Source organism: Eptatretus burgeri, chromosome 4 (genome assembly GCF_056783735.1).
Source record: "Eptatretus burgeri isolate ZD-2024b chromosome 4, Ebu_testis_v1, whole genome shotgun sequence".
Taxonomy (NCBI): Eukaryota; Metazoa; Chordata; class Myxini; order Myxiniformes; family Myxinidae; genus Eptatretus; species Eptatretus burgeri.
This window is the reverse complement of record NC_140964.1, coordinates 89015552-89029072: the sequence shown is the minus strand read 5'-3', so window position 1 is coordinate 89029072 and position 13521 is coordinate 89015552. Positions and strand designations below refer to the sequence as shown.

The 13521-nt window shown below is 34.1% G+C and overlaps 1 long non-coding RNA gene across 1 annotated transcript; it reads left to right on the top strand.

The window, feature by feature from the left end:
- The first annotated feature begins 490 nt into the window (after positions 1 to 490).
- On the top strand, positions 491 to 1915 carry LOC147028635 (uncharacterized). The gene is made up of 2 exons (XR_015057642.1): positions 491 to 553; positions 650 to 1915. It is a non-coding gene; the product is annotated as an uncharacterized LOC147028635 (long non-coding RNA).
- Positions 1916 to 13521: the final 11606 nt, after the last annotated feature.

Genomic DNA, 13521 nt, shown 5'->3' with positions numbered 1-13521 from the left:
CTTTTCCTAAGCCCCGCCCACTTTTGCTAAGCTCCGCCCACTTTTCATAAGGTATTTTTTCTAAGCCACGCCCACTTTTCCTAACCCCGCCCACTTTTGCTAAGCTCCGCCCACTTTTCATAAGGTATTTTTCCTAAGCCACGCCCACTTTTCCTAAGCCCCCCCACTTTTGCTAAGCCCCGCCCACTTTTCATAAGGTATTTTTTCTAAGCCACGCCCACTTTTCCTAAGCTCCGCCTACTTTTGCTAAGCCCCGCCCACTCTTACATCATTTCCAGTTCATCTCTGACTCACAAAGAAATCACTAGAAAATTACAGGATGTTATGGTTTTGAAAAATTTCCCAATGAAGGCTTGCCTCGGCTTGCCCAGGGAATTTCCAAAGGAAACCACACCCACCAGTCTTTCTCTATAAAAGCTTCAAACCCAGGCTCCATTTTAAACATTTGTTCTTGCTGGCAATGGTGTGCTGTGTGCTTACCTCGAACTCTCTGTCTTGTATGGAACTAAACCTTCAAGTTGATGAACTGGATTCAAACCTCTTATCTATTGAGGTAAGATTTTTATTTTCCTATTTTCAAACTTTGATTGAAGCATACTCATTTAATAATTAAATAACTTAATTAATACATTATTATTTTCTCTCACAGGAAATTGTGTCTGAAATACGAAATGAAAATACTGCTTTTGCTACAACTTGGGGCGAAATTGTTGGCTTGGTTGAAGACCTTATGAGCGACCAAGACCCACAGAACGAGTTCATCCTTGATGACCCAACCAAAGAGTTATACCTTGGAGACCAGCAAAATCCTGAAAAAGAGTTTTACAGCAATAGTACTCATTGTGAGTTATCAAGACAATACCCACTGAACAAGTTATACGTTGATGAGCCAGAATACAAGTTTTACCTTGGAGACTCACAAATTTTGAAAAAATCAGTAAATGAGTTCTGCCTTGATGGTTTAAATAACTACCTTGGAGACTCAGGAAAAGGGTTCTGCCAAGATGGTTCTAAATATGGGAACTACCTTGGAGACTCACAAATTTTGAAAAAATCAGTAAATGAGTTCTGCCTTGATAGTTTAAATAACTACCTTGGAGACTTGGAAAGTTGGGGTTATTTTGAAGACTTGAAATGCTACCACTCTTTGGGATTTAAACCTATCAAGAAAGTTCTTACTCCCTCTTTCTATGTCATCAAACCTGAAAGCCTTAAAAGACAGAATTGGAAGAAGAGAAAAAAAAAAAACGTAAAATAAATATATATATATAGGTGGAAATCTCATTTTGAAAAAGACTGTGTTGGGTGAGGATTGAGTTGGGGTTGAGATTTTGAATGTGAGGGTTGGGGTTGAGATTTTGAATGTGAGGGTTGGGACACACACACACACACACACACATACACATCAACAAACAAAAGTTAAGCCTTGACTATTCAGTTGAGGATTCTGTGTTTGGGGTTCACAGATGTAAGAACGTCCACCCCTTGACACACATTATATACTGTTATACACCTCGGACTTGGCCCTCGAGTGTCCACAACGGTGTATAGTAGGAGGGAGTGAAGCGCCAACCTATTGCTCCCATTACACACACACACACACACACACACACACACACACACACACACACACACACACACACACACACACACACACACACAAACAAAAGTTAAGCCTTGACTATTCAGTTGAGGATTCTGTGTTTGGGGTTCACAGATGTAAGAACGTCCACCCCTTGACACACATTATATACTGTTATACACCTCGGACTTGGCCCTCGAGTGTCCACAAAGGTGTATTATCTGCTTAGTTTTGTCTTTTGTAATTCCTGTGAATAAAATGAACCTAAAATCTCTTCCCCTTCCAAATCATATATTTTATAAGTCCAAGGAACTGTATCTATTACATCAACAATTTTAAAAAGTTCTTTCGTCCATCGTTCAGTAAAACCCTTTTCAAAATGAGATTTCCACCTATATATTCTTACGATATCACCAACTTTGAACTTAGGTTTTCTGACATTAATCTCTTTTTCATATTTTAATTTTGTAAATGTTTCTGATGGCTTCATATTTGTTGACGTGTGAATCGTGTCATTATACTTATCCACAATATCCTGAATAAAAGATGACCATTGTTGTGAACCAAGTTGTGTGAATTTTTTATATAGTCTCTCTTTTAAGGTACGATTAAAACGTTCAACAACAACTGCCTTCCCTTCATTAAAGGTACTGTATAATGTAATACTGTTATTTTTTAGAAAATTCATAAATGTCTTGTTATAAAACTCTCTACCCTCATCAGTCCACAATTTTTTAGGTTTTCTCTTACTTTTATTAAATATCTGTTGAAAAGCTAACATAAGAGTATTACCTGTTTTGTTTTTTAAAGGGACAACCCACGCATATCTACTCCTCAAATCAATAATGGTTAAAGCATACTTGTACCCCTTATCATTATTGAGTTCAATCAAATCAGCAGACCAGATATAATCAACTTCCTTGGAATAAACTTTCCTTCTCTGAAACTTTGTGAATATTGGTTTATGTAATTCATCAGCTAATTGCTCTTCAGTCTTAATGGCATCATTAGAGCCTATGACGTTTTTGAATTTCCAAGTCCAAGTTTCAATTTAGCACTAATCATCTTCTTCACGATGAACCTATCAACTTTTTCTCTCAAGGTTGGATTTTGTATCAGAGACAAATTATACAACATTTCTCTATCGGCTTCATGCTTTTCTTCCAACGTTGTGGTATTCCCATAATCAATATCGTGTCTCATGCACACTTCATCAACTCTATTGATTGGTTTACTCCAGGATTTAGGATTGTCTGCCTCATCTAATCTTTTATCCAAGTTTGTGCCTGGACCACAGAAAGAATACCCTGGAAGATGTAATTCCCCTGGTATTCCAGTAGTTGTAAATTTACTTCCTGATAAAAACTTTTGTATATCTCCTCCGAGTTTGTGTTTGGAGATAAATTGATTTTTTTTTGAACCACACACCGAACATATACCTTTTTGTATAACCCTGTTATTTTTACTTTTAATATATGAAATATTTTTAGTATTAGTTTTCTTTTTACATTTGAGACAATAACTCATTTATTTATGAGAAAAATTCCTGCAGAGTGCAAAAACCTTTTAGTTTCCAACATGCACATTTGAATCTTAATTTTTAAAACATAAAGAATCCTAAGAAATGCCTTCACTCTCTCCTCCATTTATTTAAGAAAAAACTTGAATTAAAATGAATAGCTTGACGATGCCAATAGTTTTGTCGAAAGTATTGCAAATAGACTTGTTAATTCTTTGTATTCCTCCTCGGTGGGTTGAGTTATTTTCTGTAATACCTCAATTCTTTTTTGAATCTCACTGGTTTCCATACTATAATATTTATTTATTCTCTCTCTTTCCTCCTTCTCTTTCTTCTCCCTCTCCTCCTTCTCCTTTTCCTCCTCTTCCCTCTCTTCTTCAACTCCTTCCTCATCCCTTACTATCCTTGAATCGTTTACACCCCATAGAATATTATACATATATTCATCAGGATTTCTTGTTATTCCTGTATCCAAAATAATTTTTTTTACAACAGGAAACCAATAGAATTTCTTTTGAATTTCTAAAAGAGCCTTACCTTTTCTTAACCTTATAATTTTTTCATTATTTAACATTCTAATTAAATCTAAAGTTGTCGGTTTATCAACATCAGCATAATGCCAATCTTTTATTGAAAATACCTCATTCTTATGTTGTAGAACATATTTATTAAAATACCGAATACCCTTTTCTTGAAGGTATGCTTGGACACAGAAATGATAATTTTCTTGAAGCCTTCTTGCTGTCATTTATGTATTAGAAATATATGTTAGAATAATATTATGGCACGAAACACCTCCCCATCTTCCCATAGTTAAATCATTTTGTATTTCCTTACTTATTATATATAATCCTGTTTTTTCTGTTTTCATGAGATAAACAAGGGCAAAACCATTATTATATTTACCCTTATTAAATTCTTTTATTTGTTGTTTACTAATCGTGGCTCCACAAAACTCATTCTCGATACCAAGTGGATAATATTCTTCCTTACGAGACTGATTTAATTGTTCCAGGTCTTCGAGGTTAATTTTAAATGACCAATTATACCCTAAATCATTCATATCATACCCCCATTGTTCTATTCTCATACAAACGATACGCCCTTCTTTATAAAAATTTATTTTAATTCGAACTGTGAATTCTGTATGACCTGGAGATAATATCAACACTTCTGTATCTTTAGAATACACAGCCGTTTTATTTAAGTATATATATTGTGATAAATCGCTTAATCTCACCAAGTCATTCGCGTCAGTCGGGCTTGGATAATTTTTTAATTTATAAGCATTTTTCATGTTAATATTTTTGTTTATATTATATTTATGTCGTTCAGCCTGTGCCTTTGTATAATAATTTGATAAATCAATATCCAGTTCTTGAGATACACCAAAGATAGAACCATCTTTACCAACATAAGTCATTTATATTAGATTAAAAATAATATCATAAAATTTTTTATTTTTGTTGAGTTGAAATAACACATATAGACATAATTGACCACAACACTTGGAATTTAATTCTTGGACTTGAAATGCTTGATAAACACCATTCTGTAAGAATTTTATGACTTCAACAGGTGGTGGAAGACCAAAACTATCAAAATAATATTTGTCTTGACTATTAAAAATACAAACCCAATGAGAACCGTTCCCATTATTATCTTCTAAGTTCATAATAATATTCTTTGTATGTTTCGGCACATTTGTTAATTCATCTCTCATACAAATAACCACATTATGAATTTTTAATTTCTTACAATATTTAGCAAGTTGTAAATTTGATGTTGTATTCTTTCCAAATTCTTTCAACCACTCATCAATGCTCATTTATTTATTAGAAAGATATAATCCATTACCTCTTTTCGTTAATTTTACACCTGCTTGTGCTATAGAAGAAAGCATATCTCCAACTAACAATCTCGCTTTATCAGGCAGACCTTCAAGTTTTTCAGCAAAATCTACAATTACACCACTTCCACTAATTTGTTTCTCCAACTCTTTGTTATGTCTTTCCAATTCTTTTTGAGCCTGGAGTTGAGCCTTCCTTTCGTTGGCAGTTTTGACCGCTGTTGAAATACCACCCGTCAATGCTCCAACCGCACTTAAACCAGCAAATAAAGGAATTAGAAATGGGAGAAATCCTCCACTCGTCTCTCTTATTGAATATTTTTTCAACATTCGTTTTGTCATTTTAATTTTAAGTGAGCCAGTGTCATTCAAGATTTTAACCTGTTCTCTTGTGAGCAAAACATCAATTCTTACTGCTCCTTTTCTCTGAATTGTATTAACGTTAATCGTACAAGGCTTTTGATTTTGAACACAAGATGATAGTTTATGAAGATTGATTTGATTAACATATACCCCAGTTGGTACTTTGCCACTCATTTATTTAACAAAAAATTATGTGAGACTAATCATCACACCATTATCTGTATTAATCTGCAATTCTGTTTCTTCCAAAAGCAAACAATATGGATCAACTTCTTCACTCTCTCCTCTTTCAATGTATAGGGAAGTATCCACTCGATTAGACTTTATAGTTTCCTTTTGAGCGCTCAGGTCAAACGCATAGATTGTATACAAACTTTTAAATGCTGTCATATCCAAAATAGGTTCTTTATTTCCATTACTTTCACACACCTTTTGGTAAGACTTGTATGCTTCAGCAAAATCATTTTTTCCCAATTAATTTCCAATCTATCTCGTGGATAAAATGTTCCATCTAGAGAAACGCGAAGTTGTTTCACCTTAGCATTATCACTCAATGCATTATTCTTATCAGTCGCAGTATCACCATCTGGCTTTTTAAAAATCATCCACAGATATCGTGGCTTTCCTTCCAGAACACCCAAATTCCACGTGTAAGTAGTTTGATTGAGTTTAACGTGTTGACATCTTCTTTTGAGGTATGATACACTGAGTGGTCTCTTTGAGTTAAGTCTTCGATTCAACATCTCTTCTGTTTTAAGATTAGGAGTATATTCACTGATATACCAACTCATCTCCTCAATTACAAATTTATTCTGTTCACCAAAAGCACTACCAACACCAAAAAGCAATCTATTTTCATTATCATTCCTTTGTAGTTGAAATCTAATTTTAAGACCATACAGAACTTTATCATAATCACAAAATCCAAATATACCTTTAAGAGGAACTGCCACAGTAAAACTATTTTCTGCTTTTGTATCATCATTATACATTCCTTTCCTTTGAATATATCCAGGGTCTGTGTTTGTTCCCGTTGACATATCAGGAATAAAACCTTCGACAGACCCCTTTCCCATTCTATCACTGAATGTATAGAGTGTAAATTTCATCATTTCAGATACAGCAGAGACATAATCAACCGCTTCAACTTCTTGTGTTCCAATATACAATCGCACACTATCAAACATTTTCCAGAAGAAATCATTTACAAGTGTAGCGTTTGTGTTATTCCCAGCCTTAGTGAATTTAAATTTACACAACAAGAAACTTTCGGAGAGATTCAAATAGGTTTGTTGATTATTTATTTCAAAACTTTTTGTCCCATTTGTATTCCAGTCTGTTCCAGTTATTGCATTTACCTTGAAGTAATCTTCTTTTTTAGTGGAGTTTGAGATAATAATAGTATCATCCAAATCATAGATACTATCAATTGCTTCCATACTTGTATTTATTTAGGAAAAAAGATGTTAAAACTTTTGAAACCCTGTTCCAAGTATTTGAATTATTTTCTGTCGTTCTTGTGGGGACAACTGAGTTTTACCTTTCTTAATTTCTTTCATTGCTTGTAATTTATGAGATTCCTTCTGAGCATCTTTAATACTCTTTACAGCACCTGCTACATTTCCCACAGCAGAAGCAGTTGAACCAATTAGGTCTTTATGTTTAAGAATAGTTGAACCAATACCCATGAGAGTATCAATTATCCCATCTCCTCTAAATTGATGTCCGACACCCCTTTGTCTCTTAGGTTTATAGTATCCTCTACCAAGATACATACCTTCACCCTTGTAGTACGGGGAAAGGAACATCCCATCCCCTGTAATTATTTTATATTTTCCCAACTCGTGTTTCCTCACAATAACCATCGTATTTATTTATTGAAAAACTTCACGTAGGTGAATTCTGATGGATATAACTTCTCCATTTTTTTTTTTTTTTTTTTTTTTTTTTTTTGTATACCTTGGTCGAGGCTCGTATGAGAGCTAACACACAACTCACAGCAAGGAGGCATGAGACAAGAGGGGCGGGAGTGGAAGGGACAAAACATTGGGGAACAGACACAGGTGAACTGTGGAAGGGAGAGGGATGGGGATGGGACGGGGAACATGGCGAGGGGAAGATGGACATTAAAGGGACTTTCAGGAAGGAAAGCAGGAGAATTGAAGGAAGTGGGCTTGGGTGGATTATCGGGGGTAGAAAAGATCGAGGATTTGGATGGGGGAAGATAAGAGGTGGTGGTGAACAGCTGTTTTGAAAGCCTGAAGGGAAGAATGGGAAAGAATAGAGTGAGGAAGTTTATTCCAAAGGCGGGAAAAAAGAGGAATGAAAGAGTGAAGATGAGCAGTGATTCGTGATTTTGGTAGTTTTACCAGAAGGGGGTTGTTGGCGGACCTTGAGCGCCCTGTGGAAATGTGGTTGGGACAAATCGCAGAGAGAGCAGGGGGGCAAGGCTGGAGAGGAGTCGGTAGAAGACAGAAAGACCACCGACCAACCTGCGGTGATTGAGTGAGAGGCCCAAAGACTCAGCTTCATTGCGGGAGATGCCAATGATCTTAAAAGCCCTGGTTTCGACAGCGTGAAGTCGAGAAAGGTGGGAGGCAGGAGCACCAGCCCAGAGGGGAGAGCAGTACTCCATCAGGCTACGGACAAAAGCTTTGTAAGTGGTCAGGAGCTCAAGAGGGCCGAGGAAGGACTTTGCACGACGGAGGATTCCCAGTCGGCGACTGGCTTTTGAGGCAAGGTTGGAAATGTGACTTTCCCAGGAAAGGTCATGGCAGATAGTGAGACCCAGAAGCTTGAAAGAAAAGACTTCTTCCAGAGGATTGTTGAGAAAGTGGATGGGGGGTTTTGTAAACGGTCCTTTCGAAGAGACATCGTGAGAGTGTGAGATTTGTCTGGATTGAAAGACATGTTCCACGTGTTGGACCAGTTTGTGATTTTATCCAGATCTGCAGTGAGCGAAGAAGCTGCTGCTTGCCGGTCTGAGGGATGACAGATGGTACGGCAGAGGGTTGAGTCATCGGCAAAGAGAAATAGAGGATTTTCCAGAGAGTCCGAGAGATCATTGATGAAAACCAGAAAAAGAACAGGGCCCAGAACGCTACCTTGAGGAACTCCAGCCTGCACAGGAAGAGGGGATGAAAGAACTCCATTTAGGGCCACACGTTGACTGCGACAGGAGAGGAAGTCTGCGAGCCATGAGTGGAGATGGCCTTGAATACCATGGGCAGAGAGTTTGGTGAGTAGGGCAGGGTGCCATTAAAAGAAATCACACGATTATCTTGGTCGGTTATCCTAAAATTTACTCTGTGTATGGTTTTTCCTGACACAGGTAGATAAACCAAATTTTTAGGTTCCATATTGAATTTATAACCAATTGGGGTTGAGTATGCGCTGAATGAAAATATTGTATTTGTTTTTTTTCCATCATTATAAGCACCATCAATCAAATCACAGTGAATTAACACCGAATTTATTCCTGAGGATATTTGAATGACATTATCACTGTAAAACGTCCCATTCGTTTCAATCTTTTTTGAGGAGAAACCTAATAACTCTCTAAATGAATTATCAATTGTGAAATCAACCTTGTAGTTATTTTTAACTTTAATCGTTGATTTTGAAGTATGTTTTTGAATGTTTATAACAATATTTTTTGGTTCATCACCCTGTTCTTTCATAAGACGAGCAATTTCGGAAGATATTTGAGAAATCTCGTATGCTCCGGGTGAGACTGTTATCGTTTTGTATCCACTTCCGGATTATAACTAAACTTGTCATTTTTCTCGGTTATATTAAATAAGGTATTATAAGTTTCCATGGACAATAAAGATGCCTCATATTCTTTTGTTGTGTCAAGTTGTAGTGGGTATGGGAATGAAGATGTGTGGTCGCTTGTTGTGAAATTAAAACTCAGGATTGTGCTTCTCATCTTATTTAATATGAGATAAAATGTCTTTATATTGAGATTTATTAATTATTTTCATGTTCATCAACTGGTCTAAAATGGCTGATGCTTCATTAAAACAATTGTTATTTCCAGCCTTCTTACTGCCTAACAACAATAACAGTCTATTAACTAATTGCGATGGGTCATTTGGAAGAAAACTAATACCTGAACCAAGGATACTTAAAGCCTGAATAATGTGTTTCTCCTTCTCATTCTTCCTACTTTTACCAGAAAGAATAACCTTATAATTTAGAGTGTTCAGCAAATCAATATATACTCTATCATCATTATTTTCCATATCCAATGGTTTATCAATATACTTTGATTCATCCCTCACAGTTGAACCTTGTCTTCCATCTTTTGTGAGAAGAAACATTAATCTCGGAGTTAGTTTAACAGGGGGTGAGCAGAACTTAAGAACCTTAATTCATCATTAAATATCAATACCTTTTCTTGAACAAGATGAAATATTGCTGGTTGTTCTGTTGGAATGAGTCCTGCTTTGGTTTTTGAATCCGCTGAATATTCATTGTTTTGAATAGCATTCACAATATAATCAGGGGGTTGATTAATCTCTTCCAGTTGTTGAAATAAACCTTCATCATGTTCTAATTCTCCAATATGCTCTAATTCTTCCTCCGTCATTTGACTGAAATCTTTTAACATTTGGAGCTTTCTGGGAGTATATTCTACTGTGGGAACTGTGGAAACATCTTTCATTTTTTCTTGGGAAGTTTTTAAAAGTGGTTTAAAAAATTTCTCTTGTTTTCTTTCAAATACTTCTTCGCCCGTTAGTTTCTGTCTGCGTTTCTTCTTTATGTCTTCCTGCTGTTTTACAACTTTTGAAACCAACTCTTGATGTTCCTTAAATCTTCTTGCTCTTTCTTTTGTATCCATTTATTTATTGTAAAATATCATTTAATGAATTGTAAAGATTAACAGGGAAATTTTCCTTTTCTTCATCATTCAAGTAGATGTGTTCAAATAAATCCTTTTCTTTAAATATTTCATCAAATTCTTTATTAACATTAATGCGAGTTGTAATTTCTTCTTCACTAATACTTGCATCTCTGCTTTTCATACGTTTGCGTTGAGTTTCTTCATCAACATCAAAACCGAATGATAAAATCTTCACCCCGCTCAGATATTTAATAATTTGTCTCGTTCCTTCTGGATTAGTTTCTTATATCCCAACACCACCAGATTTTAGTTTCCTTAACTCACTCTTACAATGTGAATATTTTGTTGTACCAAGAGAAACCTCCTCAAATATTTGTCCTTCATTCCTCAATCGCATATGTTCCTCCACTGAAATATAGTGATAATCTTCACCTTTTATTTCTCCAGGTCTTATTGCTCTAGTTGTTGTTGATACAATGCGTATCACGGGGTGTTTTTTAAGTAAATTTACAATATTCTCATTTGTACTACACAAGAACCTTGATTTATGAAAGTTTTTTTCCAGAAGCAGATTTACCCACAAGATTTATAATAATAGTTGTCATTTATATATGTAATTGTTTATAAAACAAAAAATATATCCCTTAATATCTCATCTTGTTTCACAACAATATATTTATATTTTTCAGTCGTGTGCTTCATGTAATCCTCAAATTTCTTTTTACTACATAATGTAGAACAATTATCTCTCCAAAAATTATTGATATCTATTGAATTTAACTTGAATAAAATAAAAGTATTAGCATTGTTTCTGATGGAACGACGAGGAAGTTGAAAGTACGATTGACTAAGATAAATACAATTACAAGAAGAATGTCTCCCTCTTGTGTAGTAGCTGTCCATTACCGTTTGGTTTCTCTCATTAACACAATCATCAAAGATAACGAGGTTCTTTTTGATTTATCCAAATCTTGGGGAGACGGTATATCATCCGTATTATCACTAAGAATACAAGTTATAAGATTTGATTTCTTTTTACATCTCTGTGTATCACAAAATAGTTGAATTATATCTTCAATGTTATAATCATTTAGGTTTTTTGACGTTTAAATAAACCGATTATATCTTCTTTTTGAAGACCAGCATTAAAACCTTGTGAGAGTAGTTGATACTCTGGTTGAAAACTCGACTTTGTGAAAATTATTAAATTGTCATAATCTAAAAAGTTGGGAGTGAGGAGCATTTTTAAAAGTAAGCAGGTTTTTCCACATCCACTTGAACCAACTATGAGACATCTTAATGAATTTGGGAGATTTTTATGGTTGTTAAATTTTATCTTATTTTCCCAAATAGGTAAAAAATCATTCATTTATATATTTGAAAAACAGGTTATTTAATTTATTATTAGCTTTTTAGAAACTCTATATTTTATCCTAAGTTCAGGTTTAATTTCAAGATAATCCATTATTTTATTTATACAATATCTTGTGTTGATATTTCCCTGAAAATTACATCCATGAATAATATACAACAACAATCCTTTGAACATTTCTCTTATACGTTCAGTTTCTTCCCTTGTAAGGAAAGGTGTGTTATCATCCTCATACTTTACATTCATTTCTCTAATCAATCTTGTAAAGTAATTCATTTTTGGTGTAAATCTAAAAGAATTATTTTCCTTTTTATATTTTTTATTATCATTAATTAGAAGATAATCACAGAATATACATTGTTTATAGGCTTTTGACTCTGTGTTTAATCCCCGTCTTTCACACGCAGGACAATTCTCAAATTTGTCATATGGAGAATCAGGAAAGTCTAGCATATTTATAAAGTAAAACTTTACTTAAACTGAAATTCATCTATACTTTCAGTTGTATATTACCATCGATATCGATATACTTTTTTTCATTATCAGATTCAACGACAACATTTTTTATATTAAAGGTAATTTTAAAATTATCGTTAACTACTATTGAACGAAATGTCATTTCACCTGATATATTAACATCCTTTATTTCATCAGGATTTACATCTTTAGGGTTGTTGAAAAAAATACAAATTTCTCCTTGCATATTACAGATGGTCTTATCTTTTCTTTCTAAAGCTTCATCCATAAGGTTTTTGTTCTTTGATACTTTTTCTTGTTTCATTACTTTTTCTAGTTTTGAATATATTACTAGAAGGAGAGGAGAAACTTTTGTTAGAGATACTTTAATTGATGTTCTACCAGGTATACTAAAAGCCCTTCCACTGAAGGAAATTGAAGAACTCATATTATTTACCATAATAGTTTTTATCCAATAGTTGTTATATTTATCTTTGTTCAATTTTACATCCTTGACATATTTCTCAGTATCTTTAACAGATGAAGAGATTGATTGAAACTTGTCTTTTGTGTCTTGAAACATTGCATTTATTAAGTGAAAAAGTTGGAGGATAAAATGTTTTTAAGCACAGATTCACCTATAAATTAAACGAAATTGTCATCAAGAAAATTTTAGTTTAAGCAAAGTTTTATTCTATAAATATGGTGAATACAACGTACTGCGATGTTTGTAATCACGAATATAAACATTATAGAAAACACCTCCGAACCAACAAACACACATTTAATCTATTTCATCAAATATCTCCTCTTGAGTTGGAAAGAAAACATTGTGATATCTGTTCAAAGGATGTTTTGAAGAGTAGTTATAATCAACATCTTCAATCACAAAAACACAAGAAAAATGAGTTTAAAGTAAAGGGAGACTATTATATTAAAAACACTGATGGGGCATTTAAAGGGCATATAAAAATAAGGATTTTTCAATTTGGAGAACCCGGTCCATCATCAATAGCTGAATCAATTGAAATAGTGAAACCCGATGTTGAAAAATTTATTAAAAAGACATTAAAAGAAATGAAAACTTTAAAGTTTTATATGGGAGTGAAAATGAATATGAAAAGACAAGATGAAGAACATACTCCTTATATGAGAACAGGTCTTCATTTTATAACATCATTTCAAGATTTTTTGAATAGTGGGGTTTATGAAGAACTATCAAGACAAGAGGAGGATGTTGATAATACAGTGGTAGGAAGTGGATTCAATATTAAAAAATCATCTTTTAGATATACACATTCTAAAATCAAACCCTCTTAAAGCTTCTTCTTATATTGAATTACCAAAAGAAATAAAACGAAAGAAGGCAGTTGTTAATATTAAGAACAATGATAATAAATGTTTTCTCTGGTCTGTTCTTGCTCACTTTCATCCACCAAAATGTAATTCAGAAAGAGTAAAACAATATATGAAATATGAGAATACCTTGGACATTAAAGATTTTAAATTCTCAATGCCACTAACAGATATT